Source organism: Eptesicus fuscus, chromosome 5 (assembly GCF_027574615.1).
Source record: "Eptesicus fuscus isolate TK198812 chromosome 5, DD_ASM_mEF_20220401, whole genome shotgun sequence".
NCBI classification, from domain to species: Eukaryota; Metazoa; Chordata; class Mammalia; order Chiroptera; family Vespertilionidae; genus Eptesicus; species Eptesicus fuscus.
Genome location: NC_072477.1, coordinates 94,878,875 through 94,906,344, shown reverse-complemented (window position 1 = coordinate 94,906,344; position 27,470 = coordinate 94,878,875). Strand labels below are relative to the sequence as shown.

Sequence of the window (27,470 nt, the reverse complement as noted above, 5' to 3'; positions counted from 1 at the left end):
CCTCCCTCCCTTCCACTCTCTCTAGAAATCAATGGAAGAAATATCCTCGGGTGAGGATTTTAAAAAAAGAGAGATTCAATTTAGCAACTGCTAAGATCCCTTAAACTAAGAGGACAAAGATAAATAAAAAGAAAATATTACTATGCTCCAACTCTAGACTTGATAGTTTTAGGAATAAGATATAAAAAAGTAATATAGCCCTGTCAGTGTGGTTCCATGGTTGGACCTTGGCCCGTGCACCAAAGGGTCATGGGTTCGATTCCCAGTCAATGGGACAGAGAACTAACTTTGGAGGATGGGAGCCTGAATAAATGAGACAAGGATTTAAGATACTCCCAGTTATGAGACAGGAGCAAGAAGAAAAGCCAGTGGCAGAAACCAAGAAGGAAGCAAACTGTCTGAGAAACAGTTTGCTCTCCAATATCCATTTACTAAATCTATTCCATCCTTTGCCCCAAATCTCTACGAAATCCATCCCTGCCCCACCAGCTCCTATTCCTCAGTTCTACCCCTTACCTTTGTCCATCTGCACTATGTCAATGACCTCCTTGCCAACTGACCCCCACTCTACCAACACAAGGAATTATCTAAACTCCAGGTTTGATCATAATATCACTACAAAGTCCTATAGACTTGTGTCCCAAACTAAGGTATATTGTGGAATTTCAAGGGTGGGCATAAAAAGGACATATTTTTCTGGAGTGTCAATTTTCCATAACGGAAAGTGATTTTTAACCTATTGGATTAACATAAAACTTATGAACAATTTTATGCTTTACAGTGGGCTACTTTAGATGTGTCCTCAGACTTTTCCTGGGCAAACTTCTGTCCTTGCGGGGACACTGCAGTGGAAAAATTTCTGAGCACTGACAAAAGTATGTGAGACTTGTGCCTGTCTAGATTAAGATGGGGAGCCAAAGAAAGAAAAACTAAAGATATATAAAAGAGAAAAAAATTCCAATACGAATTCGAATCATCTAATTGTCTCCCACACTGGTCTCTGACATAAGGAGAATGAGTAGCCTGGGTCTGAATTGTGGCTTTACCACTTCATAGTCATATGACTCAGTGCAAAGTATTTAACTTCTCCATGCTTGGTTTCCTCCATTTGTCAAATGACAATACTCAAAGGGCTGCTATGAGAATTAAACATGAATCTCTATGCACAGTGCCTGGCATATAGTAGGAGATCAACAAATGGTAGTTATTTTCTATAAACTTCAGCCTCTTCCCACCTGTTACAGCATTCCAAAGCTTTTATTAAGCCCTATATTATTCTCAGACAGAAAAACGTCTATTATGATAAGCAGTCTTGCTATACTATTCACTGGGTCCCTAGGATATTTTAAGTTTCATATGTAAAAGTAAGGGAAGTTTAATTACTCAGTTCTAGACTCCTGTGGAGATTAGAAACATCAAGAACAACAGCCAGTCCTAGCTGGTCTGGCTCACTGGATAAAACATCAGCCTGCGGACTGAGGGTCCTGGGTTCAATACTGGTCAAGGGCACATGCCAGAGTTGCAGGCTCCATCCCCAGTAGGGGGCGTGCAGGAGGCAGCCAATCAATGATTCTCTCTCATCACTGATATCTCTCTCTCTCTCTCTCTCTCTCTTCTCTCTCTCTCTCTCTCTCTCTCCCTTTCCCATCCTCTCTGAAATCAATTAAAAAAATAAGAACAACATCCAAAATCACTTATCATTTATTAAGTGTTAAGACACTGAAAAATAACTGAACAGACCTTGGTGGTCAGTTTAATAGTATGTGCCCCAATAATGAAATAAAGTGCTTTACTGAGGAGATACCATTCTGAAATACACAGGAAAGGGAGAGTACTGGGAAAGCCATGTTAGGAGACTCCTACTGCTGATCATCCCGTTAACCAGTCCCCAGTAGGGGTTTCACAAATATACACAGGTGTTTACATAGCTTTCATTGTCTGGGTACTACGTACTACGTACTCAGAAATCACTCGAATTATGAGAAGGAATTCGGGGAGGGAGGAGGAGTGGCTTAAAACAGGTCTGGCCTGAAGCAGAAGGACCTGTTTTAGGTCAGTCATCCTAGCAGGAAATCAGGGTGCCAAGTCTGTGGTTTAATGACTGCTTTCCCTTTTTCTCTCACGCTGATTCCAACAGATACCCTACTTCCACTTGACTTGTCCCCCCCAAATCAGTTTCACCTACTGCTCTCCTTCCTTCCAAAGAAAGCTTTGTTTTCCATCATCCATTTCTCAACATTATAAATTTTAAAGCAGGGAAAATGCCGTAATAAATATTACTTTTATCATTCAACCCACAGAATGCCAGTAATACTACCTAATAATAGACAAATATGCAAAGTGACCATACCTCCGACAAACCCACAAGCCACGCCCACCATCCAATCAGAGTGAGCATGCAAATTAACCCAAACCAAGATGGCTACAGCCACAGAGAGCAAGGTTTCCTAGGTAACAGAGGAAGCCAAGCTTTCCGCCTGCCCTGGCCAGGCCTAAGCCTCCACTCAAGCTATAAAGTTTCAATTATAGAAGGTAAACAAATTCAAACAAATGGCGGCAGAATGGAGCTTGAGAGAGCAGGCCAGGGTTGCCGCCGGCAACAGGGGAAGAAAAGCTTTCCACACACCCTGGCTGGGCCCACCTGCTTAAGGCAACAAAGTTTCAATTATAACCCCAACACAAATGGCTTCGGGCCTCAGAGGGGGCCCCAGGCTTGGCTCCGCTCCAGGCTACAAAGTTTCAATTGTAGAAGGAAAATAAATTCCAGATACCAGGGCCTCCGCTTGCATTGCCAGGGGGCGTAGCCGGCCTGCAAACCACCACAGGCCCCTCACTCAGGCCGCCCCACACCCCAAGGGAACCCCCACCTGATCAGGGACACCCGTCAGGGCAAACCAGCTGCCCCCCACCCCTGTACCAGGCCTCTATCCTATCTAATAAAAGAGTAATATGCAGATTGATCATCACTGCAACACACAATATAACTGCCCCCATGTGGTAAAGATCCTGCCCCCATGTGGACACAAGATGGCCACCACAAGATGGCCAGCAGGAGAGGGCAGTTGGGAGGCACCCGGCCTGCAAGGGAGGGCAGTTGAGAAGGACCAGGCCTGCAAGGGAGGGCAGTTGGAGGTGATCAACCCTGCAGGAGAGGCCAGTTAGGGGTGACCAGGCTGGCAGAGGAGGGAAGTTGGGGGCAAACAGGCTGGCAGCAGAGTGGTTAGGGGGTGATCAGGCTGGCAGGCAGAAGCAGTTAGGGGAAATCAGGAAGGCAGGCAGGCAAGCAGTTGGGAGCCAGCAGTCCTGGATTGTGAGAGCAGTCAGACATCCCTCGAGGGGTCCCAGATTGGAGAGGGTACAGGCTGGGCTGAGGGCCAACCCCCCTCGGTGCATGAATTTTGTGCACCGGGCCTCTAATAAACATATAAAATAAAGGTCAACTTTTCACCTATTTTATTACACTACAAGCACCTTGAAGTCAAGGACACCTTATATATTCTCAAGTCTGCTCTCAGAATGCAATGTAAGCTACATAAAAGGATAATTACATGCAATAAATATATCACTCTAGAGGCAAGAAAAAAATCCTGTTTTGATTTTTTAAAATTCCAATTTCTTTAATAAAACCAAGATATATCCACCATAAATTTTTTTCAAACGATTTAACTTACTTCCAAAATATGACAAAAGGATTTTTCTATTAACAGTTTCCTTTTGACTTACTTACAAAAATCAGTGCAAGAAAACAAGGGAGGGGAGCAGAGAAACAATGGAGGGGAGTGGAGACGAGCTACCTCGTGCTGGGGAGCCTGCGTTTCTCTCATTGGCATGCATGGCCCCCAGTCCCTACACCGACCGCTGACTTCCGTGCACCCCGCAGCCGCTAGTGCCCCCAAGTTGTGGCCCTGTCTTGAAGGAGTGGCTAGGGCAAGATAGGTTCTGAATACCGCCTAAAAACTCGTGGGCTTAACTGGAGAACCGAGTTGGCCTGGTCTGCACCCATCCCCAGGGCATTCTGGCAGCCCTGCCCCTGAGCCAGTGGCAGGGTATGTGGGATCAGGCCAGCAAGCGGGTGAAACCCAACTCCACGCTGGAAAAACACTTCCTCATGGAAGGATGAACATTTGCAGCAACATGGAGGAACGGGACTAGAGCGAACGGCAGGTGGCTCAAAAGTGTCTGCAGCAGTAGAATGGGGCGGCTCAGAGACCCAGGACGATCCCCACGCATGGCCCATGGCTGGGCAATGGGCACATGTTGGACACTTAGCTAGCTGAGGACTGGTTGTGAGGGGCTGTCCCCAGTGCCTTGGATTTGTGGGGCACTGGCCTGGCGGCCCTTGAGCCAGCTCTATGAAGATAGGGAGAGCTGATGATGTGTCTCCAGCCCCAAGCTTCTGCCCACCCTCCCTCCTTCCCACAGGCCACTGAACAGAGCTGGAGGGTGGGCAGCAGCAGCAGCAGCCTGTGAAGAGTCCCAGGCTGAAAGGGGTCCAATAAAAGCACCGCCCCAAAAAGGAAAAGTTTCTTCATCCTGAACAGACTTGTCCTGTAGTCTCATCATGTTGAAACTGATTTTTTAGAAATCGAACATTTTACCGGCCTTTTCTATACTAACTTCATCTCAAATAACATATTTTCTCTTTAAAAAAGATATTCTCGCCCTGGCCAGTGTTGCTAATGGTTAGAGTGCCGGCACTTGAACAGAAGGGTCTCAGGTTTCATTCCTGGTCAAGGGCATGTCTCCCACCACCACCCTCTGCCCCCCGCACCACCCCCCGCCACCTCCCTTCGACTCTCTCTAAAAATCAATGGGAAAAATATCCTCAGGTGAGGATTACAATATATATTATATATTATAATGAAAAAATAATAATTAAAATGTCATCATTTTGTAAAATCTCATAAAATATGGATCTAAACAATGGATAATGGATCAATGGCCATGAACATGACAAAAAAGAGAGACGATCAACATTGCATGACTGTAGCTAAGGGTACATGTCACCACCTTTGAAGCAGTTTTACCAAAAAATAGAAACAGTCAAATCAAGATCTGATTACTACTCACAGGAAATATGGGAGGCAACTAATCAATGTATCTCTCACTTCCATGTTTCTCTTTCTCTCTTTCTCGCCCCTCATCACCCCCTTCCACTCTCTAAAAAAAAAAAAAAAATCAATGGGAAAACTATCCTCAGGTGAGGATAAAAAAAAAAATTCTAACAGGGTCACTAGTGATTTTTTTCAAATGGTACCATAAAATGAGCCAACATTTGAAAGATTTATGTAATTCTGTGAATCAATATTTTCAAAATCATGCATGTGTATAAAAAGAGTCAAAGTGCAAGGCAGACCAGTAGATTTAAATGTAACAGTGAGACAAGTTTATTGGTATGGGTTCAGATTCCACTCTGCAACTTTACGAAATTGTCACTTGCAGAGTTTTGGTGTAATATCAAAGAGAATATCCACAATTATCTAAAAAAAAATACCATTAAAACAAATTCTTATTTAATTATAATTTCAAGGCCAATTGTAATAAGAAGTTGTTTTTCCAATTGAAGGTCTTTATGAGGTGGACTTTCTTCATTTATTTCAGCCAAACAATTGAATGCAGAAACAGATACAAGAATCCAGCTGTCTTCTAGTAAGCCAGACATTTTAAAAAGTTACAAAAATGTAAAACAATACCACTCATTTCACTTACTTTTAATATTGTAGCTCTTTTTCCATAAAGAAATGTTATTTATGTTTACATTTAATGGGGTTGTTATTTTTTAATGAATACTCTAATTTTTCCTGTCTTAATTTCTAATTCAGGAAATATTGATAGATATAACCCAACATAAACAACAATCTTTAATAATTTTCGGGAGTGTGAAGTAGTACTAAAATCAAAAGTTTGAAAACCACAACACCAATGTTTGGAGTTCACAGGTCAAAGCTGTACTTATTCAATTGAGCTTTCGGACATGGCCTTTTTCTTTGATTTCCCCTTGAAACAAAACACCAAAATTTGGGAGCCCAACTGGGGAGCCAAATGACAGACCAAGACCACGAACTACCACCACTTTTATTCCAGCTGTTACAACTTGGGGTCATGGAAATGAGCATAAGGGTGGTCCTGGGGTCCTGCTAATATTCTGTCTCTTCATCTGAGTGCTGATTACAAGAGTGTGTCTGATTTGTGAAAATTCAGTGAGCTGCACACTCAGGATATATGCATCCCTACTATATATGTATGTAGAATATGCATTTTTCCAGGTAGAATATAGTTCAATACATTTTTTAAATTCATAGTTCAAGTTGCACAATTTCCACTTTGTTTTTCCAAACATATGATGGCTTTCAACTAACCAGAGTCTTTACACATAACTTATTTTGGAAAAGCGTGACAAAAATAATTCAAATTTTTAATTTAAAAACCTCAATATACACAACTCTAACTGTTTGGAATTAAGAACTATATACCAGCGGTGACAGCTTCCTTACCAAGACTAAGAAGAGAAGTCTGTGCTTATTTCTCAAGTTTTCAAAACCAAAGAAGTCACAATAAAAAAAAAAATAAAATTTAAAAAATGAAATCTTCCAATTAAAGGTGAAACTAAAGATGAAATCCTTTTTTTTTTTTTTAATCCTCATCCAAGAATACTTTTTTCCATTGATTTTTAGAGACTGGAAGGGAGCGAGGGGTGGGGGGGGGAGAAGAGGGAGAGAACATCCATGTGAGAGAGAAATATCAGTAATCGAACCCGAGATCCACAGGTGCACAGGCCAATGCTCTAACCACTTAGATACACCAACCATGGCAAGACGAATTCCCTTTAAGGTACTAAAGTTATCAAGAGGCCACTGTCTATGCTACAAGAGGGAAAGAACATAAAAATGCCAATTCACACAAAGAGAAACCCACACAGCTAATAAACATATGATAGGATACTCAATTGCATTAGTAATCAGAGAACTGCAAATAAGAACAGTAACATCACTCCATCTGCTACATCAGATTGGAAAAAAAAAAAATGATAAGGTCAGAAAATATCAAGTGCCAGTAAGAGTGTGGGGATAACAGCAGGCAAGAATGTAAACTAGCACAGCCATTCCAGATACTCTGGCAGTATTTGATGAAATTATGTATATATATCTGAGAGGGTCCTGTGCAGGGAAGAGGGAACATGCATGCGGACAGGAGATTAAGGTCAAAGATACAATAAAAGGACAGGCTTTCCATGTACCAATAATGATAGTGGGCCATGAACTTGTTACCTAACTTAATGGGTTCACCACTTGGGGTACTCTAGCTTGGGCTGCTCTATTCAAGAATGAGATGTGCTTGCCCCCAAAATAATTTTCTTTTACTTGCAGCAAGCAAGAAGGGAAGCTTAGCCATTGCTTCTCTACACGATTTAGTCAATTACATTGCAGTTGGCTATGTTTATGGGTTGAGTTTCTGTCAAGCTCATTCTGTTTACAGCTGGTCTGCAAAATACTGTGCTATATTTTAACATTTAAAGAATAGCATTTATTAAGAAATGCCCAGACATGAGGCCCTTGTCTTACCTAACAAACTCAGCATCCACTCAAGTCTGCACAACTGATTTGGGCCGGGGGGGGGGGGGGGGACCCACAACAGGAGGTCCCCACCTCATACATTCCTTCAATATGTACTAAGTCCCTCTACACCAAGTACTATGGTGTATTAAGTAAGTCCCTCTACACCAAGTACAATATGTATTAACTAAGTCCCTCTACACCAAGTACTATGTTGGGAACACAACAGCCAAGATCAGGCCCTTGCCCATAGAGTTTACATTCTAGCCAAGGAAACAATAAACATTAAACAAAATTATGATAAGAGTGTAATAGGTACCACAGCAGATATATAATGAGTGATTGTGACAGGAATAATGGGAAGGAGGGGTGCAACTTTTCAGAGGATTGCCAACAAGGAGTTGGCACTCAGATGAGCAGAAAGAAAATTAACCAGGCATTGCCCTGGCTGGGTAGCTCAGTTGGTTGGGGCATCGTTCTGATATGCCAAGGTTGCGAGTTCCATTTCAGTCAAGGCACATAAAGAAGCAACCAATGAATGCACAAATAAGTGGAACAACAAACCTATGTTTCTCTTTTCTCTTTATCTATCTTTCAGTCTCTTATCTCCTCTCTCTCACTCTCGCTCTCTCTCTCAAAACCAATTTTAAAAAGATAATTAACCAGGCATTCAGCAAGCTGAGCCAAGACATCTCCAAGAACTGCATTCAGAGTCATCACATATAAAGTCACCATATCACAGGTGATATAGTGTGTTCTGAAGATGACTTTTAGGTATTTCCTGCAACTAAACTCTCAGGAACAACATTTAAAGCTCCCGTTATATAAAGTGTGGACTACAATGATTACTGCATGACCACAGAATTCATGCTTTTTAGGGGGGAAAGGCACCGCGCATGTAAATATTCTATGTCTCTAAAAAATGTTTCTTGAAAATTACTAGGATCCACCAACTTTTGCTTCATTTGTTAAGTAGAAATTGAGTACTCATGTATCTTTCCCAGATTCACGATCCTATTTTTTTCATACATTCATTTATTTTTATGATTAAAAGCCAACATTTTTTGCATGTTTGCAACCTGCCAGGCACTGTTCTAGAAGCTTTTATACACATTTGTGTTTACTCAATACTCACAGCAACATAATACTATATTATTTCCCCTTTAGAAATGAGAAAACAAAAAGGGGACATCTGTAATACTTTCAACATAGAGATAAATTTTAAAAGAAAAAGAAAGAAATGAGAAATCAGGTAAAAATAATTTGCCTGAAGTCAAGGATTTAGTAAGTGGCAGAGCAGAGATTCAAATCCAGACCTTTCAAACTTCAAAGCCTATATTCTTAACCACTGCATCGTATTCCCCCTGGAGTCTTCTCAGTGGTTTTCAAAGGATGGTCCCCGGGCCAGCAGCATCACTGTTACCTGGGAATGTATTAAAAGTGCAAAATCTCAGGGCCCACCCCCAGACCTACTGAATTAGCAACTAACTTTTATTTATTTATTTTTAATATGTTTTATTGATTTTTTTTGCAGAGAGTAAGGGAGAGGAAGAGAGAGAAACATCGATGAGAGAGAAACATCGATCAGCTGCCTCCTGCACACTCCCTACTGGGTATGTGCCCGCAACCAAGGTACATGCCCTTGATGGGAATCAAACCTGGGACCCCTGAGTCCGCAGGCCAATGCTCTATCCACTGAGCCAAACCAGTTAGGGTGCAACCTAACTTTTAAAGTGCCCTCCAGGTGATTGGGAGGCAAGCTAAAGTTTGAGAATCACTGGTCTAAAGTTTTCATATTCAACTTAATTGCATGCATGTCAAATGATCACCATTTTGAAAACTCCAAAATGCAAAATTTCGATTCTATTCAAAATGCCTCTAAACATATCAAAATAACATTAATTCATTTCCTCATTGCCAACATTACAGTAACTCCTCCCCTAAATTTGACGAAACACCTACTCTGTACGTACTCTGATTAGACAATCCAAAAAAGAAGTCTACACTGATGGGTCTTACCAGGAACTGAGCTAGATTCAAAACATGAACAGAACACAGAGATCCAATAGAATCTCCACAAGTTAAAACAGAGCTGTATTAGGAAGAGGAAAAAACCATTGTGATTATCAGCAGTAGAAGCTTGACAATCTTGGTCCACAGTTCCATAATACTTTGTATCCGTGGTTCAACTCCAAATTTTTACACCACTTCAACAAACCTCTATTTGCCAAAAAAAGTTACAACACTCAGAAATATTTCTCAAGATTCAAATTGTTTTCAGTAAACATATATAGGCACTGTCTTTCCAAGAGCATGTTTTTGTCCTGAGTAAAGCTAACCAGATGGTTTTACCGTATATACTACAGCAAAAAGTGCTAAAGTTGTCATTGTCCCTTACCTAGACCAGCCCTTTATAGCATGCTATCTCTTTTCCAATCAATACTTCGACCAACAGCCCTCTTCTCTCCCCCAACTCCAGTTCTCAATCTGGAGCAATAGAGAGCCATGTATATTCAAGTTTGCCTAAAATGGGTACTGCTTCTTATCAAAGCAACAGCTATGTTTTCTCATCTCCCTTCTCTAAAAACCTCACCAAGCTATCCTTGGAACACGCAAGCTTGAGGGACAGCTCCTACCATCAGCAGGGTTCATAAGTGAAGCAGGGTGATAACCATGCTCTCCTAAGGGATAAGAAAGATATAAATGAGCATTCAAGGAAAAAAAACTTCTACATGCCTGATAAGGACCAATAAATCCACATTCTTGTCCGGGTTCCTGACCACAAGAAGAACCAGAGAGCTTTTTAGTAGAAGTTATTTCTAAAATTACCAACAATTTCCTTCACTTTAAATTAAGCTGCTGTTTTCTTCCATCCAAATAATCTCATTTAATAAAACTGACTTAAACCACTGACTGCAATTCTCTCTGAAGTGCAATTACAACAGAATCAGTTGCAGGACATTTGTACCTTTGTCAGTGAAATGTTATCAGAAAAAAAAAATAATCTGATTGAACTCTCCAAAAAGCATTACCCAGTGCACCATCTGGTGGAAGTCGATAAAGGGCAGAGATACTATGTTAAGAACACAAGCAACTATTTTATAAAAAGTCTAAATCTTCTTGCAATTTCTCACACTTCAAGAAAGCTATGACCACCAGAAGACAGGACTCATTTTCCATACAAATTGACAGATGATAAAGGTTTCTTTATGGAAATTTTTCCTTTGGTACTAGAAAAAACACACAAAGAATCAGAGGTAGATGACAGGGCTTGGATGCTTAATATCCTACATAAGTCAATTATGTCAAAACATACATGGTACATGCAACAGATGCATTTACCATGAAAACAAGAGATTATTTCACGATTAAATCTGTTTCATTCAGTTATTCATAAGACATTTCCACGTTCTTGATGACTAATAAATTTAACATAACAATTCTGAGTGCCCCAAGCCATGACATCATTCTAAAGGTTCCTCCCAAATAATCACCTAATACTACTCTCCATTAACACTACACTCCCTTCCTTGATTTATTCTGATTAAGGAAGAAATGATTTTTACATTTTCAACCTTTCTACCAAATTAACAGAAACAAAGTCATAAACTGTGACCAAAATACATTACACTTCAAATTTAACAACACTGCTGAAGTCCACTGATGCAAACATAAATAAGGTTCTCTAATTTGGAACATCTCCGGAAATTTAAAATAAAAGATTTTCACATAGCACCACTCAGTTTTGTTTGGTTTGGTTTTGCCTGTGTGAAAAAATACCTTTGTGGTGTGATTCAGACTATCTGCAACCTCAGGTGAAAAAGAAAAGGACAGTATTTCTTTACTGGGAAATAACCATCTCCATCTCTGACTCATATCCATGGATCAAATGGGTATGCAGAAGCTTACTTGATGGTGGGGACCTTGCTGGGTCCTGGATTAAATCCATTACAGGTACAAAATCGAGCAGGAGTCAAGTAACCTGGGGCAGAGCGCCTTTCATCTTTAGGGCATTGAGCTTAGGTATCTGTAAAATAAGCATGATAAATACTACCTGCCTCCCGGAGGGCAGGAGGATACTAAAATTTACACCATGCTTTGAGCTTCTCCATTAAAAGAACTAAATGGGAAAAACTAGTTTGTATAAGAGCATGCACCTGGAAAGGCGGGGCGGGGGGGGGGGGGGGGGGGGGAGGGGTCTCACTGCTTCAAGAGTCCTCACTGTGCCATTATTATTGCTAAAACTTGGGAGACCTTCACCATTGCTCTTGTGAACAAGTGGGGAATGAAAAAGGATATATTAAACACGTCAAAGAAAAGGTAAGAGTGATTCAAAGTGCTTCTTTATAAGTAAATCAAATCAAGATAATTGGTTAGGACTTGTCTGCAAAGTGTCACTGCATGAGTAGCAGGTGCATCCCTAAAACCCAGAGGCTGTTTTTAAAGAGGCCTTGTTTTAAAAAAACAAATCTGAAATCTGTTTTAAAAAATTAGAAAAACCCGCCGGTGTGGCTCAGCGGCTGAGCGTCAACCCATGAAACGAGGTCGCTGGTTCGATTCCCGGTCAGGACACATACCCGGGCTTTGGGCTCGATGCCGGGTAGGAGGCGTACAGAAGGCAGCGACGGATGATGTTTCTCATGGATGTTTCTATAGCTCTGTATACCTCTCCCTTCCTCTCTCTCTTTAAAAATCAATAAAAGCATTTTAAAAATATAAAAAATTATAAAGAGGAAAAAGGAGTCATTCTACTCTTACCGCTGAGAGTGACAGAAACCAGGTTCCACCCCACCATCCTTTCAAACCTGCACAGGCATTCCTCCCTCATCAGCATTCCTCCCCCGGGCTGCTATCGCGCCGCTCCCCACTTCAGGGCAGACCAAGGTGAGTCACCCTGCTTCTGTCTACTTGTCACCTGAAAAAAGCCCTCAAACTAGTTCACGTTAATTTAAAAGAAGCAAGCAATGTTCATGTGTAAATCTCGCTGCAAAGCGCCTGTCTCCAGAAAATGTAGTAATTAACACTACCCAAGGGGAGATACCTTCTCAATTAAAAAAAAAAAAGCCTTTTCATTAAATTGAGCAGCTAATCGCTACTATCAGTGGGTCCTTTCCCTGGGGTGCGGGACTCTGACTCAACTCCGCGGTTTTTCCCTCCACCTGCACGTCCTCCGCTGGGCCCAGCCGCCTCGCCGGGAGGTCCCCAAGGGGTCCCGCCCGCAGCGGCCGAGGCCCCACACCCACAGGTCCCCGCTCCCGGCCCCGCCCCCACCTCGCCGCTCCGCAAGGTACCGGCGCGCTACGGGCGGAGGAGCCCGAAGGCGGGCGGGTGTCTTCGGGTGGTTGGTCCCCGCCGCCGCCTCCGGCCGGAGCAGCAGGGGGAGCAGATCCCACCGCCCGCACCCAGCCGGGTGCTCCCATCGGCACTGCAGCCCCGGCGCCCCATTACCTGCTCTGGGCTGCCGTGGCCGCGGGAGGCGTGCTCGCTCTGGCCCCTGCAGCCCCGGGCTCCGAGGCAACGAGACAGACCGCAACAGCGCCGCTGCAGAGGACAAACAGAAGCCGGCGGGCGCGGAAAGCCGGATCCCAGCAGGAGCCGGCCCCCACCTCCAGCCCTGCGAGTAGCCACTCACCCCGCCCTCCGCGGGGCGGAGCCACGGCAGAGGGGCGGGGCGGGCCTCGGCGGAGGGGCGGGTCTCGGCGGAGGGGCGGGGCGGGCCTCGGCGGAGGGGCGGGGCGGAGTCACGGCGGAGGGGGAGGGGCGGGGCCACGGCGGAGGGGAGGGGCGGAGCCACGGCGGAGGGGAGGGGCGGGCCACGGCGGAGGGGAGGGGCGGAGCCACGGCGGAGGGGAGGGGCGGGGCCACGGTGGAGGGGAGGGGCGGAGCCACGGCGGAGGGGGCGGGGCCACGACAGAGGGGCGGGGCGCCGCGGACGCTTTGTCTGAGGCTCTACTGATAGGCTGCGTTAGGGGTAGGCGTGTCAGACTTGAAGACAGCCTCGCCAGAAGAGCGCTCTGAACAGTCGGTGAGGGAAAACAAAGCTGAGCCCTGGTTGGTGACAGCTCTGTGGCTCCTCTCCCCTACTTTCCACCATCGGAAGCTCCGCCCCCACCCGCCTAATTCCCAGGCGGCCGCAGAACCGGCTGTGGTTAAAGAACCAGAAACCTACCTGCACAGAATCCTGGGCACCCAGGTTCCTGTGTCAGATATGAACTTCCTTACCCGACAGCGATTCTTTGATTTGCTTATGAACGTGGTGAATAACATCTAACCTGTAACATCGCTTGGCCATTGAGAAGTCTCATGGGCATTTTTTAAACTCTAACAAGATTCAGAAGGAAATTATATACAAAGAAAAGGCATAAAATATTTTCACCTGGTAAGATTATGCGTGTCTTTATTGCCTTTCTGTGTTCCATATGAAGCATGTATTACTTTGATAATTTTAAAAAATGAGTAAGGTGCAGAGAATGGTAAAGGCAAACTTTTGAGGATATCCGGGGAACTAATTCCTCCACAATACAAGAAAATACAATAATATATGCAACAGCTGAGTGCCATCAAAAAATATGTATTGACATCAGCCCCCTTCTGCTCTCTTAAAGAATTTTACAAATATGACTGAGGTGCCCCCTACTGTGTCCCGAGTAACTACCATTTATCCAACGTACGGTGTATAATACACTACACTGTGAACAGATCCTCCCTGACAGGAAGAATTTAGAGTCCAAAATACCAAATGAATAAAGCTTTAATCAAAAAAAGTAGACAACAGTCCTGCTAGTTTGGTTCAGGGGTTGGACATGGACCCATGAACCAGGCAGTCATGGTTAGATTCCCTTTCAGGGCCCCAGTAGAGGGTGTGCAGGAGGCAGCCCATGGATGAATCTCTCATCAATGATGTTTCTATCTCTCTCTCCCTGACCCTCTCCCTTCCTCTCTCTGAAATCAATAAAAACATGTTTTTTTAAAGTAGACAACAGAAATTAATTCAGAAGATATAAATTGGAAAACTTAGCTAATACAGGGAATTATAAGAAAGGAATGTGACAAAGCTTCAAGATGTGACTCAGACTTTTAAAATTGAAAGCAGGAGGGAGGAGGAGGGAGTTGAGATGATTATCAATGACCCATAGTTAAGTAATCTGAGCTTCAGACCACATCAGCCAAACCCCAAGTCACCATATCTTACCTGGGGACCACACTCACTTAACTATGTCTGGCTGTTTTACTATTCAATTTTTCTTGTAATTTCCATGAGGTTTTGAAATACGCTATTTGAAATGAAGCACTTCCCCCAACAACTCTATACATTAAATAGTAGTAAAAAAAAAAAAATTGGAGGTTGACAAAAAACAAACCTAAGGAAGGAAAGGAATGTTTAGGTAAACATGAACTTGTAAAGAAGTAAGGACAAGAAAGCTGATACAAAGACAAGGACAAATTCTCTTTTCTCTCTTTGTGCTGAGAATAAGGACAGTAAACTAATTACTTAACAAATATTTTACAGAACCCTTATAATACATGGACTCCTAAACAACAGTCTGAAAATGTGTTCCAGAGTACTCTGAGCAAATGACTTAGTGTTGAGATATAATTATGTTTAGTAGTAAGTATATAACTGGGGGAGGGAGGGAGGGTAGAGACCTTGGCCAGCTAGCTCAGTTGGTTAGAGCATTGTCCCATACACTAAGGGTTTCAGGTTCAATCCCCAGTCAGGACCCATACAAGAAAGGGGGTCAGGGAGGGGGTGGCAGGAAGAGATTAACCAAAAAATTTATATGAATTTATGCATTGCCCAGGGACATAGACAATAGTGTGGTAAAGGCCTGGGGTGGGCAGGAACCAAGTGGAGGGGGGCAATAGGAGGAAAGGGGGGGGGACATCTGTAATATGTTCAACAATAAAGATTCAAAACAAAACCAAAAAATTAAGAATTGAGGAAAACATTAAGAATTAATAAAAGAACTTTGTAGGGACTCAAGTGTTTGTTATACTCTTTTCTATTATTTTCTGCATATTTTGATATAGCTTATAATAATGTTTTAGCACAATAACTTAAAATTTAGTACAATGACTTAAAATGGAATTTGTTTGCTTTCTTTTTATTATTAATAGAATTTAGTGAATAGGTAGTAAAATATTTGTTTATTGGTTTGTATTAAAAGACTTACAACAACAGCAACAAAACAATGCACAAATAAATGAAACAACAAATAAATGTTTTTTTTTCTCTCTCTCTCCTTTCTAAAATCAATAAATAAAAAATAAAACAAGATGAGGTAAGTTGAACATACACCATTAGCGAGCTTATAAGGAAAGAGATCCAGCCCCACTATGGAGGGCCAGAGAGAATGCTGGGAAATGTCAGAGTATTAAGCTAAAAGTGGCAGGTGAATCAAAAGAAGCAGCAGCTAAACAAATTTTTAAAAGTAAGTTAAAATGTAATTTTTAAAATACTAGTATATGGCACAGTGCTTCAAAGCCACTGGAAAGTAATCTCTGCACCCCAATAATAGAGTTCAAAAGTTAATTATAAATACAGAGGTGTTATCAGTGTTAGACAGACATGAGCAGAACAAGGACAATGGACCAGGTACAGAAACTCACCAGGACAGAAAGCCCTGGATGCCTAGCAAGGGGCAACACTGGAAAACAAGGACCTGGCCCCCAGGGTAACCTGTCATCCCCTAGTATATCACTTTTCCCTAGAGATAACATCTAGACCTCAGTTGTATTTCAGCTCCAGCCCAGAAAAGCAGCAAAAACAGACAAGTGACACAGTGGCTGCCTCAGGACCAGCCACATTGACTAATGACCCCCTGCCCTGGCATGGACCAATCAGTGGAGAACATGACCCTGAAAGAGCACACCTGGAAAGCTGATGAATATTCTATTGAGACCCTGCCCTAAGACCTCCCCTGGAATCCATCAGCAAAAGAGAGATAAATACACTCAGGATGAAGGACCCAGCTGACACTGTCCCCCAGGGGAGCGCACTCACACCATTCTCTTCCCCCCTTCTTCCCTCTAAGGAACCCCAGAGACTTGCAACCAAGGGAGCAATGGGCAGTGGCAGCTCATCCCAGGCTCACCCCCCGAACCTGTCTCTAAGGCCCCCTTTTCTCTGACTTCCCTGTAAGCCAAGCAGCCCCGCCTAGGCTCTCCTGTTACTTCTTCTATGCCCTTCCTTATTTCCCTGTCCTAAGTATGTTTTTGCTGTGGCCAATAAATTCTCACTAACTTTGCTATACTTTATCTCTTGATTGAAGTCTGTAGAAGCCAAGGGCAAAAGTAAGTCAGTCCTCAGGAAGGCCAGCAGCCAGGACTGGAAAAGCCGTAAGGGTCTCAGCTGGAGTTTTCTCTATCTTCAAACCCGCCTCTTTCTACAGTTCTGCTCTATTTTTCTCTGGAAAACAATTCTCCCAGCTCCAAGTCCATGAGTCAGATTAAACTACCTCCCGCCGCCACACACAGAGACTGAGTCAACCCCATTGACTGAATCTCATACTCTATAGAGAAAGAATATTATTGACCCAGCCGATAATTTTTATTGGTCTCCCCTTCCCTCCACCCCATCACTTATGATCAGGGAGGTGATGGGGAGGGGGGTCATCAACATGTCTTTAGAGGCATGTAGATTTGGACAGAGATTTCCCAGAGAATAGGCACTGGGCAGATTAGCAGATAGGGACATTATGTCCTTTGTGTTTTTGTGGGGAGTTTGCTCATTTGTTTGTTTTTTAAGGGTAGTTAATTTTATTTATCTATTTTTACTTTAAATAATTTTTATTTTTCAATTATAGTTAACATACAATATTATATTAGTTTCAGGTGTACAACCTAATGATTAGAAATTATATTACTTACTAAGTAATCATCCCAATAAATCTTGTACTGGTCTGACACCATAAATAGTTATTACAATATTACTATATTCCCTATGCTGTGCTTTACATCCCCATGACGATTCTGTAACTACCAGTTTGTACTTCTTAATCCCTTCACCTTTTTACCCCCAACTCCCCTCCCCATCTGGCAACTGTCCAAATGTTCTCTGTATCTATGAGTTTGTTTCTGTTCTGTTTGTCCCTTTAGTTTGTTTTTTAGATTCAATTGTTGATAGGTATTTATTTGTTGATAGGTATGTAATTTATTGCCATTTTATTATTCATATTTTTTACCTTTTTAAAGCAAACCCTTTAACCCACTGTTTCCAATCGTCAGTCAGTGGGGCTCTATTATATATTCAACAAAGGTCTTTGCCTATCTTTTCACACTAAAATGGATGCCCAGAGACCAAGGCCAAAACCTTTGATGTTGATTTCTGGCTTTCTTGAAATCTCTCTCTCTACTTCAGTTGGCTTCCAATGCCAAGTACCCTTCTTTTTCAGTTTCAAGTTGCCATTCCCATTTACATCTTCTACTAATTCCTGATGTCCCTGTCAAAGTGTACCTCTTGGCCTAAGTTTATTTAAAGAGCAAAAGCACATGCCAATTTGTTGAATGCCAGAAAGAGTGCTCTTGTCTTCTATGGGACCAGTATGTAGAACAAGCAGGACAAATGGGATAGATGATGGAAGCAGAAGGCCAACCTTTGCACCTTAAAAATCTATTCACTGCACCTTAAATATGTATTTAGTAGGAGATCTGCCCAAAGGGGAAAGGGAGTCTTCTTTCTATTCCCTCAGACCTTCCTCCAATTCATAACAAAGGATATGGGGAAAGTCTGAGGATAGCAAGTTATGTTCAACTGGTACTCGGCCAGGACAGTTTTTGTTGGGCCTGGTCAGTAACTAAAATTCACATTTCTCCCTTAGGTGCTTTCCTCTTAGAGGCCTGAAAGTGCAACATCTCACCTGGGCAATGAAATTTGGCCTGGCTGCCACTGCCACTCTTGGCTTCTGATTCCCTGAAGGCCACTCTATGCAGATTCTCCTGTTGGAGGGGAGGTGGGAGTCCTCAGCCTCTCCAGGTGTTCCTCTTGAGCAAGATTTAAACATCTCCAATACAGTTGTCTCTCACAAACGGCTCTCATCTGATCTTCAGGAAACACTGGTACAGACTTTAATCCCACAAGTAGAGCACGTAAGTCTTGAGTATTCTCTCTCCCTCTCCCCTGCCCTCTCTCTCTCTGAACTGCTGCTTCAAGCCAATACCTTCAGCCTCTCAACTTTGAATATCTCGGGTAAAAGTCAGACCCTCAAATACCAGAGAATACCAGTCAGGTTGCCCTCATGGTCCTCTTGGCATCCCTCTCCAGTGAGATGACAGAAGAAGATCTTGGATGAGTGGTTTGGTGGGACTCAGCATTGCTTTCCTTAAGAACCCTCTTCACGGATCCTTTACTAAATTCCACTTCTGATGCCCCTTTATGATCCCATTTTGAGTGAGGGTTTTAAAAAAACTTTTATTGATTGATTTGAGAGAGAAAGAGAGAGAAACATCGGTTTTTGTTGTTTCACTTGTTTATGCATTCATTGGTTAATTCTTGTATGTGTCCTGACCAAGGATGGAACCCGCACCTTGGCATATTAGGACAATACTTTAACCAATGGTACTACCCAGCCAGGGATGAGTGAGGTTTTGTGTGTGTGTGTGTTTTTTTCAATTACAATTTATGTCACTATTATTTTGTATCAATTTCAGGTGTACAGCATAGTGGTTTACAAACTTTCCCCCCTAATATTTCCAGTACTCAACTGGCACCATACATAGTTATTACAATACTAGAGGCCCGGTGCACAAAATTCGTGCATGGGTAGGGTCCCTAGGCCTGGCCGGCAATCAGGGCCAATCTGTGGGGCGACCAGCAGGGCAATCAGGGTGGGGGGGGAGGGCTCCTGGCACCTGCCTTGGCTGGCCTGGGGCCTGCAGGCTGGGGGCAGCTCCTGCATTGAGCGTCTGCCCCCTGGTGGTCAGTGCGCATCATAGTGACCAGTTGTTCCACCGGTCATTCTGCCGTTAGGTCAATTTGCATATTAGGCTTTTATTATATAGGATTATTGACTATACTAGTATTTCCTATGTTGTATCTTTACATCCCCATGACCATTTTGTAGTTACCAATCTGTACTTCTCAATCCCTTCACCTTTTTCATCCAGTCCTCCAACCCCTCCCCTTTGGCAACCTTAATTCTGTTTTAGAGTGAGGGGGTTTTAAGAGATAGCAAGGGGCTAAGATATTTCCTTTGAGGTTTGCTTCCTGCTCTGGCAATTACTTTAGAATTTCACATCTATTGTCTTCAGTGCCTCAGTCAAAACTTTACTTTTATATTTTGTCATACTAATGAGGATCTGTAAAAACTGCTTTTGTTAATTGACACCAAGGACATAAGGCTAAGAAAACTTGTTATCTAAAATCATAGACTGTTGAACACTTAGCTGTTTGAGTGTCAATGAGAAAGGAACACCCACTCTTGCCTGGATGATGGGAAACTGAGTTCGCTTTGACCCAGGAAAGCAGCCTTTATTTCCAGCCCAGGTACAAACTTTCAGATAAAATTTGGGAACACAGCATTCTAAATGTCTCTTAATTTTATAGTTTCCACAGAAATTAGACTCTGAATCTGCCTTCCAGCCTGACCTGATGTCAGTAATATCACTAAATGTTTACAAAATATTACTGACAGCCTTGCTCTGCTTTGAGTCTAATCACAACCCTGTTTCATTCAAGTCTTTCCTAAACTCCACCATTCCTGCACACCCCACAATAACCCTATCTCTTCTGTTTGGTGAGGCCCTCTTTGGGTTCCTTAGAGCACTCTCCCTTATTACAAGTTCATAAGCAGAACTAACTTAGACTCCAGGTTTGTCTCTGGTGGTGTCTGACACCTGGATTTTATCATTAATGACCAAATCTTCCTGATCATTATCAACTCCCACTTTCCCACATTCTGTCTTCATGTCAGCAGCCTCCTGTAGCACCAGGTCACACAAACTCATTGCCACCATTGTTTGACCAGAGTGATCCAGAGTTCTGTAACAGCGATTATATAACACCACGAATACATGCATATGCAGGAACAATGACATCTATAGAGTCTAGCAAAGAAGAAATTAGTAAAGGGTATTAAAATTACCTGAAGGTCTTTCTCAAATTACACAAGCCCTGAGATACTGATACGATCCTTCCTACTATTCTCTCCTGCAATACAAATACTTGACTAACTCCTCTCAACAGTGATCCTGTTTGTGGGGGGAGAGTACCCTCAGTTATGTTTGGGAGATGTTAAGAAACTCTACTTTATCCCCACTAATCTATAGGTTAAAGTTACCAAAATTCTAAGTCTATAAGTTTGGGGAATTTTTTTTTTCTCTTAGCTAAAAATACAGGCTTGATATCACTTATAAATTGAAGGAAAAACTGTCTACTACCATAGTATCCCCAGTGGCATCACCAGTTCCGGCACCTAGTAAGTGCCCAGTGAGCATTTGCTAAACTAATTAATTTGGAACTCGTTTTAAAATGGGGGAGTTTTTACCTACCAATGGTACCTGAGAAAGAAGCATTTATCTAAACTATTAGCAGTGACTGTGATGCATTCTATTCATTTTTGTCTGTTTGGCAACTCTTGCAAGTTTTGATTCTGATGCAAGCGGCAATTGGCTGCCTCCTCAAGGATGTGTGTGTAAACCGAGAACTGCCTCATAACTCTGAGGAATGACAACATGGTATCGAGGTGTCTGGGCCTTGATTACCTGTGACCCATGCACACCTTTGTGCACATCTGTATGTGGGCCCCAGCATGGTATATTAACACATGTGATATAGCTAAACAGTCAAGAACCTCTGGGATGATACAACACATTAAGAAGGCTGATAGTTGCTTAAATGATGATATGCTAACCAGAGGAACCTCCACCTGTTCGTGATCTAGTCTTTGGTTATTCAAACTATATGTTCCTTGCAATGCATATGTCCACCTGACTATATTCTATATCTATATCTAGATAGATAGATAGATAGATAGATAGATAGATAGATAGATAGATATAAAAAGTTAAGTTTTTTATAATAAGCCAAATCTCCATCCTCCCACTTGCTATGTCTGGAAAGCTATAAATTTAAATTAGTTTGATGTAGTTTTAAAACACTCTTCATATCTGTGGCATTTGAAGTTAAGGCAAGAAAATAATTTTTTAATTACACTTAGCATTTTTTTTAAATATTACAATTTTTTGCCATGATTACAAATGAGAACAATTATAACAATACCAAAAAAATGTCTTGTCACCATTTAGCCACTCTTTTTTTTTTAATTTCTTTATTGATTAAGGTATCACATATTTGTCCTCATCCCCCCATTCCCATCCCACACCCCTCCCCACGCATGCCCCCACCTCCCTGTTGTCCTTAACCACTGGTTAGGCTCATATGCATGCACACAAGTCCTTTGGTTGATCTCTCCCCTATATCCCCACCCTCCCTTAACCTCCCTCTGAGGCCCGACAGTCTGATCCATGCCTCCTTGTTTCTGGGTCTGTTCTTGTTCATCAGTCTATGTTGTTCATCATTTCCCCTAGATGAGTGAGATCATGTGCTATTAGAAATACACTTATAAGAACCGAAAATGAGACGAGCAGTAATGGTTATGGTGACAGGCAAATGAATCAGTCTGTAGTGAGTTTCTTTCTGGGCCAACAGTTCTTTTGAGACCAAATTTCAATGTCAAACAGTTCCTTATGTGCACATGTCAACAATGATATTTCAGTTCTGGGTGGTGGACAAATGGTGGTAATGCAGGTCCGACCCTCTCTGGTTTGGTCCTAGGCAACCTGCAGTGACACACAGCTGCTGACTGCTAGTATGGCAAGGCGACGTCAGCGTCTTCCATCTCTGGACTGCTTCTCTTCTGTCTTCATGGCTGGAGTAGTCCTGTCGATTCCTCTCTGTTGCTGGAATCCACATGGTCTCGGAGTTGTTTTCTGAAAATATACAAACATATTCTCGACCAAAAGTTAATAAAGGAATATTTTCTATAAATTTGACTTGGGATCCTTTTTCATTTTTTGCCCAAATGATTTTCCTCTGGCTTGTTTTGACACCATGTGTGTTTTTCATGGGTGTCTTGCTTTTAGCATTACAATTAATTTTCTAAAGTACAAATTTTCTAGATGTAATTTACTTACAGGATATTTTTCCTTACATGATATTCTTCTACTATCCCCCCCCCCTTTTTTTTATTTAAATATTAGGAGGCTGTTGAAAATTTTATAATGTAGTCTTGATAGCTTTTAAATTTTAATTTTTTGCACTATAATATGACTGCTTTAGGTTCATTACATGTTATGCAATTTTATCATGAGATGAACTACCAATAAAAATTTTAGTTAACACTTTAGGAACTGCTTTTTGTCCAGTACTATTAATTTTTCTAGAATATTCACTTGTTTCAATTAGCCAATTTAAATTAGCCTGAAAACTTGACTACTATTTTACTGTCAAATTTATTACTCTAACAACAATCTTATTTTACCCTGTAAATAATAGTGGACAGGATTATTTACCTTCTTGAGTAGGCCCTGAGCATTCCTGGTGGTAGGCTGGATTTATATATCAAAAACCCACTTCCCCACACCATGGGTTCAAGAAAACTCAAACAATCTTGTTGCAGTGAGAGGGCAGCTGCTGTCGGCCAAGTCTCTGTCTGTTACCCGAGTCCCGATTTGAGCTGGGCATGGGAAGTTAAGCAGCCATGGGGGCAGGAGACTTCCTTCAGAAGTGGTGAGGGTTCAGTCCCCTGCAAAGTTAGGGGGGGTGAGGGTCTGTGCCCCACCTCTGTTGAACCCCCCATTTAGCCACTCTTGTGGTGCAAGAACAGATGCAAAGAACAAAGAACATGTTCACTTTGTAATCCTTACGATGGAATAAGCATTTCATATTCAGAAAGAAAGGCATTGATGGAACATTCAGAGAAAATACACATAGAGGGAAATGGGTTATTCAGCATTTATATTTAATTAATCTCAGTCATCTTTGTACTTACTTTGTAGAGCTCACAAGGGAACATTGCAAGCAAAACCACTCTTGCCCTACTTATGTTCCCCAGAAACCTACACACCATCATCCATTAATCAGCGCTGACCTGGAAAGCAGAAGCTTCTTTATCCCACCACTTGAAAAGTGAGTAACTCCTTGTTGTGTCCAGAAGATTAAGAATCATGCAAGAAGAAACCATAACAAAATAAAAAGCCATTACAACTGCAACAGGAGAAGTAATTTGAGAGGGTACTCGGCCTCAGGTGCATTGCCAGCAAAGACCATACTTTAGGAGATTGGACTCTTGCTTCATCGCCTTGATTTTTTTAAACTTTCTTTTGACTATACATTTATAAAAAAAATTCTATCTCCCTAGTATATGAGCAGAAAACAAAAAAACTTAATAGGTAAGTCTCTAATGAATTTAAATTCTAAGATTTAAAAGAAATGAAATGATGTGGCCAAAAGGATATATAGAGACATACTAAATAATAATAAATTTAAGAATGCAGGACACACATAACATAGCTGAAGAACTGACTAAAGAAGTTAATGTTGCACAGAGAAGAGTGATTTATGATATTCATAATTTATGGTTCTAATTATGTTCTATAAACAACTGAATAATAACTTATTTAAACTAAGAGCTTCTGTGCTGTTTAGAATGGTTAGCTCCTGTAAGCAAATGCCAAATATTTTCATTACTATTAGGTTTGTCCTAGCTGCCATTAATATTATGTGTTAATAATTCATCTCACTTAAGTCATTAATAATGATCATTCATTCAACAAACATTCATTGAGCACCTACTATGTGCCAAGTATTGAAGAATACAAACATGTTTAAGGCAAAATTCCTAGTGTCTAGGAGATCACAGAATTCTGATTTGCACGTTTACAATTGTTATTGCCAAAATGGGTATTTGCCCATATCCCAGTTTATCTCAGGTGTAACAGTATGGATTATACAAGCAAATGAACCATGGAACCTAGCAAGGAACAAAGAAAAATAAGGCGAATGGTTCATGAGTACCATTAATGGCACCACTTAATTGGAGCAGGCTTGATGAAAGAGGTGGCATTGCAGGAGAGCCGGCTTCCATTATTTCATTACAGGCAGAAAATCTAGAACCAAGGCCAGGTGATTCTGAGAAAGTTAACAAACAGTTGAAGAGTCTCCGAAAGAGAGGAATGTACAGTGATATTAGAGACCTGAATGTCAATCCCAGGTTAGAAGACACTAAAGCTAATGAAGTGACCTTGGACATCTTGTTTACCTTTCTAAGACCATTTTCTTATTAGTAAGATGTGCAGTTATTAATCTACCCAAGAAGTCACAAAGTGGGTGAGCATAAAGTTTGTAGAAATTTGGATTGGTTGCCAACATTTCCAATTCAGGAGATTTCATATAAAAGTCCAATTTACCAGATTTTATGTTTTTTAGAGGAAGATATGGCAAGGCTGACCCACATTTCCATGTGGCAACAGTTGACAGGAGCAGAGACTTGTGCCCCTTTTAGAGCAGGCATGAGCTTTGCAATCTGCCACATTCTATGTCCAAATTGCTTCACTCATCCTCCCAGCTACCCACCTGGCCTCGGTAGGTATTTGCATTTCCATCTCATGAACTGGATTTTTAAGGGCCTTTTATTGTTGTTGTTGAAAGCTATGGGATTAGTATTAAATCCATATAAATTAAAAGTACATATTGTAACACTGGCTGGGTGGCAGTTCCATTATTTCATTACAGGCAGCAAATCTAGAAGTTGGTTGGAGTGTCATCCTGTACACCAAAAGTTTCAGGTTCGAGACCCAGGTTGCGAGTTCAATCCCTGGTCGGGGCGTGTATGGCAAGCAACAAATCGATTTTTCTCTCTCATCTCTCTTTCTCTCTCTTCTCTCTCTCTCTCTCTCTTCCTCTCTCACTAAAAATCAGTAAAAACATATCCTCAAGTGAGGATTAAAAATAAATAAATAAAAGTTGTAAGGAAAGGAGACAAAGTTCCCATACAGAAGGATTCCAAATAATTTATGTAGATGTTCCACCCTCACTAAGGTGTAACCTACCTCCCTGCTCCTTAAGTGTGGGCTGTGTAAGGACAGGGGAGTGAGCAGGAATAACGTTACAGTGGAGAGACCTGGCTAGCATTACCTCAGCTGGGTGATCAAAGCCTACTTCAATAGTGATAAGTCATGTTTATGTACAGTCATCCTCCCAGAACCCCAGAACCCCAATCTAATCATGAGAAAAACACCAGAGAAATTCCAATAGAGAGACAGTCTATAAAACACTTGACCCGTACTCCTCAAAACTGCCCAGGTCATCAAAAACAAGACGAGTCTGAGACTATAACAGCCAAGAAGAAGCTAAAGAGATGTAACAAGGAAATGAAGTATGGTCGCCTAGACAGGATCCTGGAACAGAAAAGGGACATCATGTACAAACTAAGAATATCTGAATAAAGTATGGACTTTAGTTAATAACAATGTATCAATATTGGCTCATTAGTTATAACAAATGTACCATACTAATGTAAGAGAGTCATAATAAGGGGAACTAGGTGCAGGGTGTATGAAAACCGGTACTACCTTTGTAATATTTTTCTGTAAATCTGAAACTTTTATAAAAAAAAATAAAGCTTTTTTAAAAATTGTGTATGTGTATATACCTATATACAAAGGAGACTGAAGTATCTCAAGGGGTTATGGGGATCTGAGCATCCAAGGCTGAGAAGCCCAGTCAGCAGCAGCATCTTTCCCACACAGCACCGCCTCTAGTGTGGCTCAGCTCTGTCCTCTGTCACTGTGTCTCTCAGGCCCACATTGCAAATTCTTCAAGGAGGAAAGCCCACTGCTCCAGTCCGGAGAGGCATCAAGGCCTGGATCCAGTCACTCTGCCCAGGGTTCAATGGTAAAATCACGGCCACTGCACCTACGCCTGTGTGTAAGGGATCACTTGGATGAAAGGGGGAAGATCTGTCAGTCTAGACAGGTCCTTCTCAGCTCTGAATTGTGAGTGAGATGGTCTAAGAGAAGAGGATTAGGTGATAAAGTCAATATCCTAGAACTTAAGGCCAGGGATTCCCTGACAAAGGAGCACCATTTGCATTTGCCATCGACACATGCTAGAAAAGCTCCCGAGTGGATCATGGAATCGTATGAAGTTGAGGTTTATAAAAATTAGTTTTCTGTAAAAATTGGTTTAGCCCCCAAGTCCTTGGGTCAACTTTCCTGACTCCTACCTACTCCGGCAAGAGGACCAGGCCAACGCAGACCGGCTCGGAGGCATGGGATAGTTAACCAGCTAAGGGCAGCCACTGCCAGCCCTTCAGTAGGTGCCTCGGCAAAAGTTGGGAAGACATTCTCCTTTAAGATACTTCACTTCCATTTGTTGGAAATAGACGCAATATGCTGCTTTTGTTAGAACAAGACACTTCACTGACGCCTGCTGGGAATTTGTCAGAATAAAAATACAAATGTGCGATACCTATGATGTGACCATGGCTGCCTGTACTCCACAGACTGTACAACCACGTGCTGCCTCCCTGGGTGCTATTGCCTATTACGAGCAAGAGTCATCTCTTTAGAGCCTTTCCAAGCCTGAGCTTACTTTCATGTCTCTCTCTATATAAATCTCCCAACAGACTGGGCATTCCAACTGTCATGGGTAATCATTATTTTGTTTACCTTGGATTGAAGTAAATAATCTCTTGGCCTGATCCTATAATTCCCTCAACCATAACAGTGGGGTAATAGCATCCTTTGTGCCTATATGTCACAATCGTTAAGTGAGAACGCACATCAAAGCACTGTGCACAGTTCCTGACAGATCAGGAGGCCGCCACCCATACTCAGTTCCTCCTTCTCTACTTAAAAACATTACGGCCCACCAGACCAAGTCAGGATTCTCAGTGGAAAGATCACAGGGTTATTGTG

The 27,470-nt window shown here is 42.0% G+C and overlaps 1 protein-coding gene and 1 pseudogene across 1 annotated transcript in view; both read right to left on the bottom strand.

Annotated features, from left to right (window-relative positions):
• Nucleotides 1-13,160, bottom strand: part of MPP7 (MAGUK p55 scaffold protein 7) — a 345,710-nt gene extending 332,550 nt beyond the window's left edge. The window contains exon 1 of the mRNA XM_054716587.1: nucleotides 13,002-13,160. The gene's annotated coding sequence lies outside the window, so the exon portion shown is untranslated. The remainder of the gene's footprint in view (nucleotides 1-13,001) is intronic.
• Nucleotides 12,852-27,470, bottom strand: part of LOC129149068 (polyadenylate-binding protein 2-like) — a 55,584-nt pseudogene continuing 40,965 nt past the window's right edge.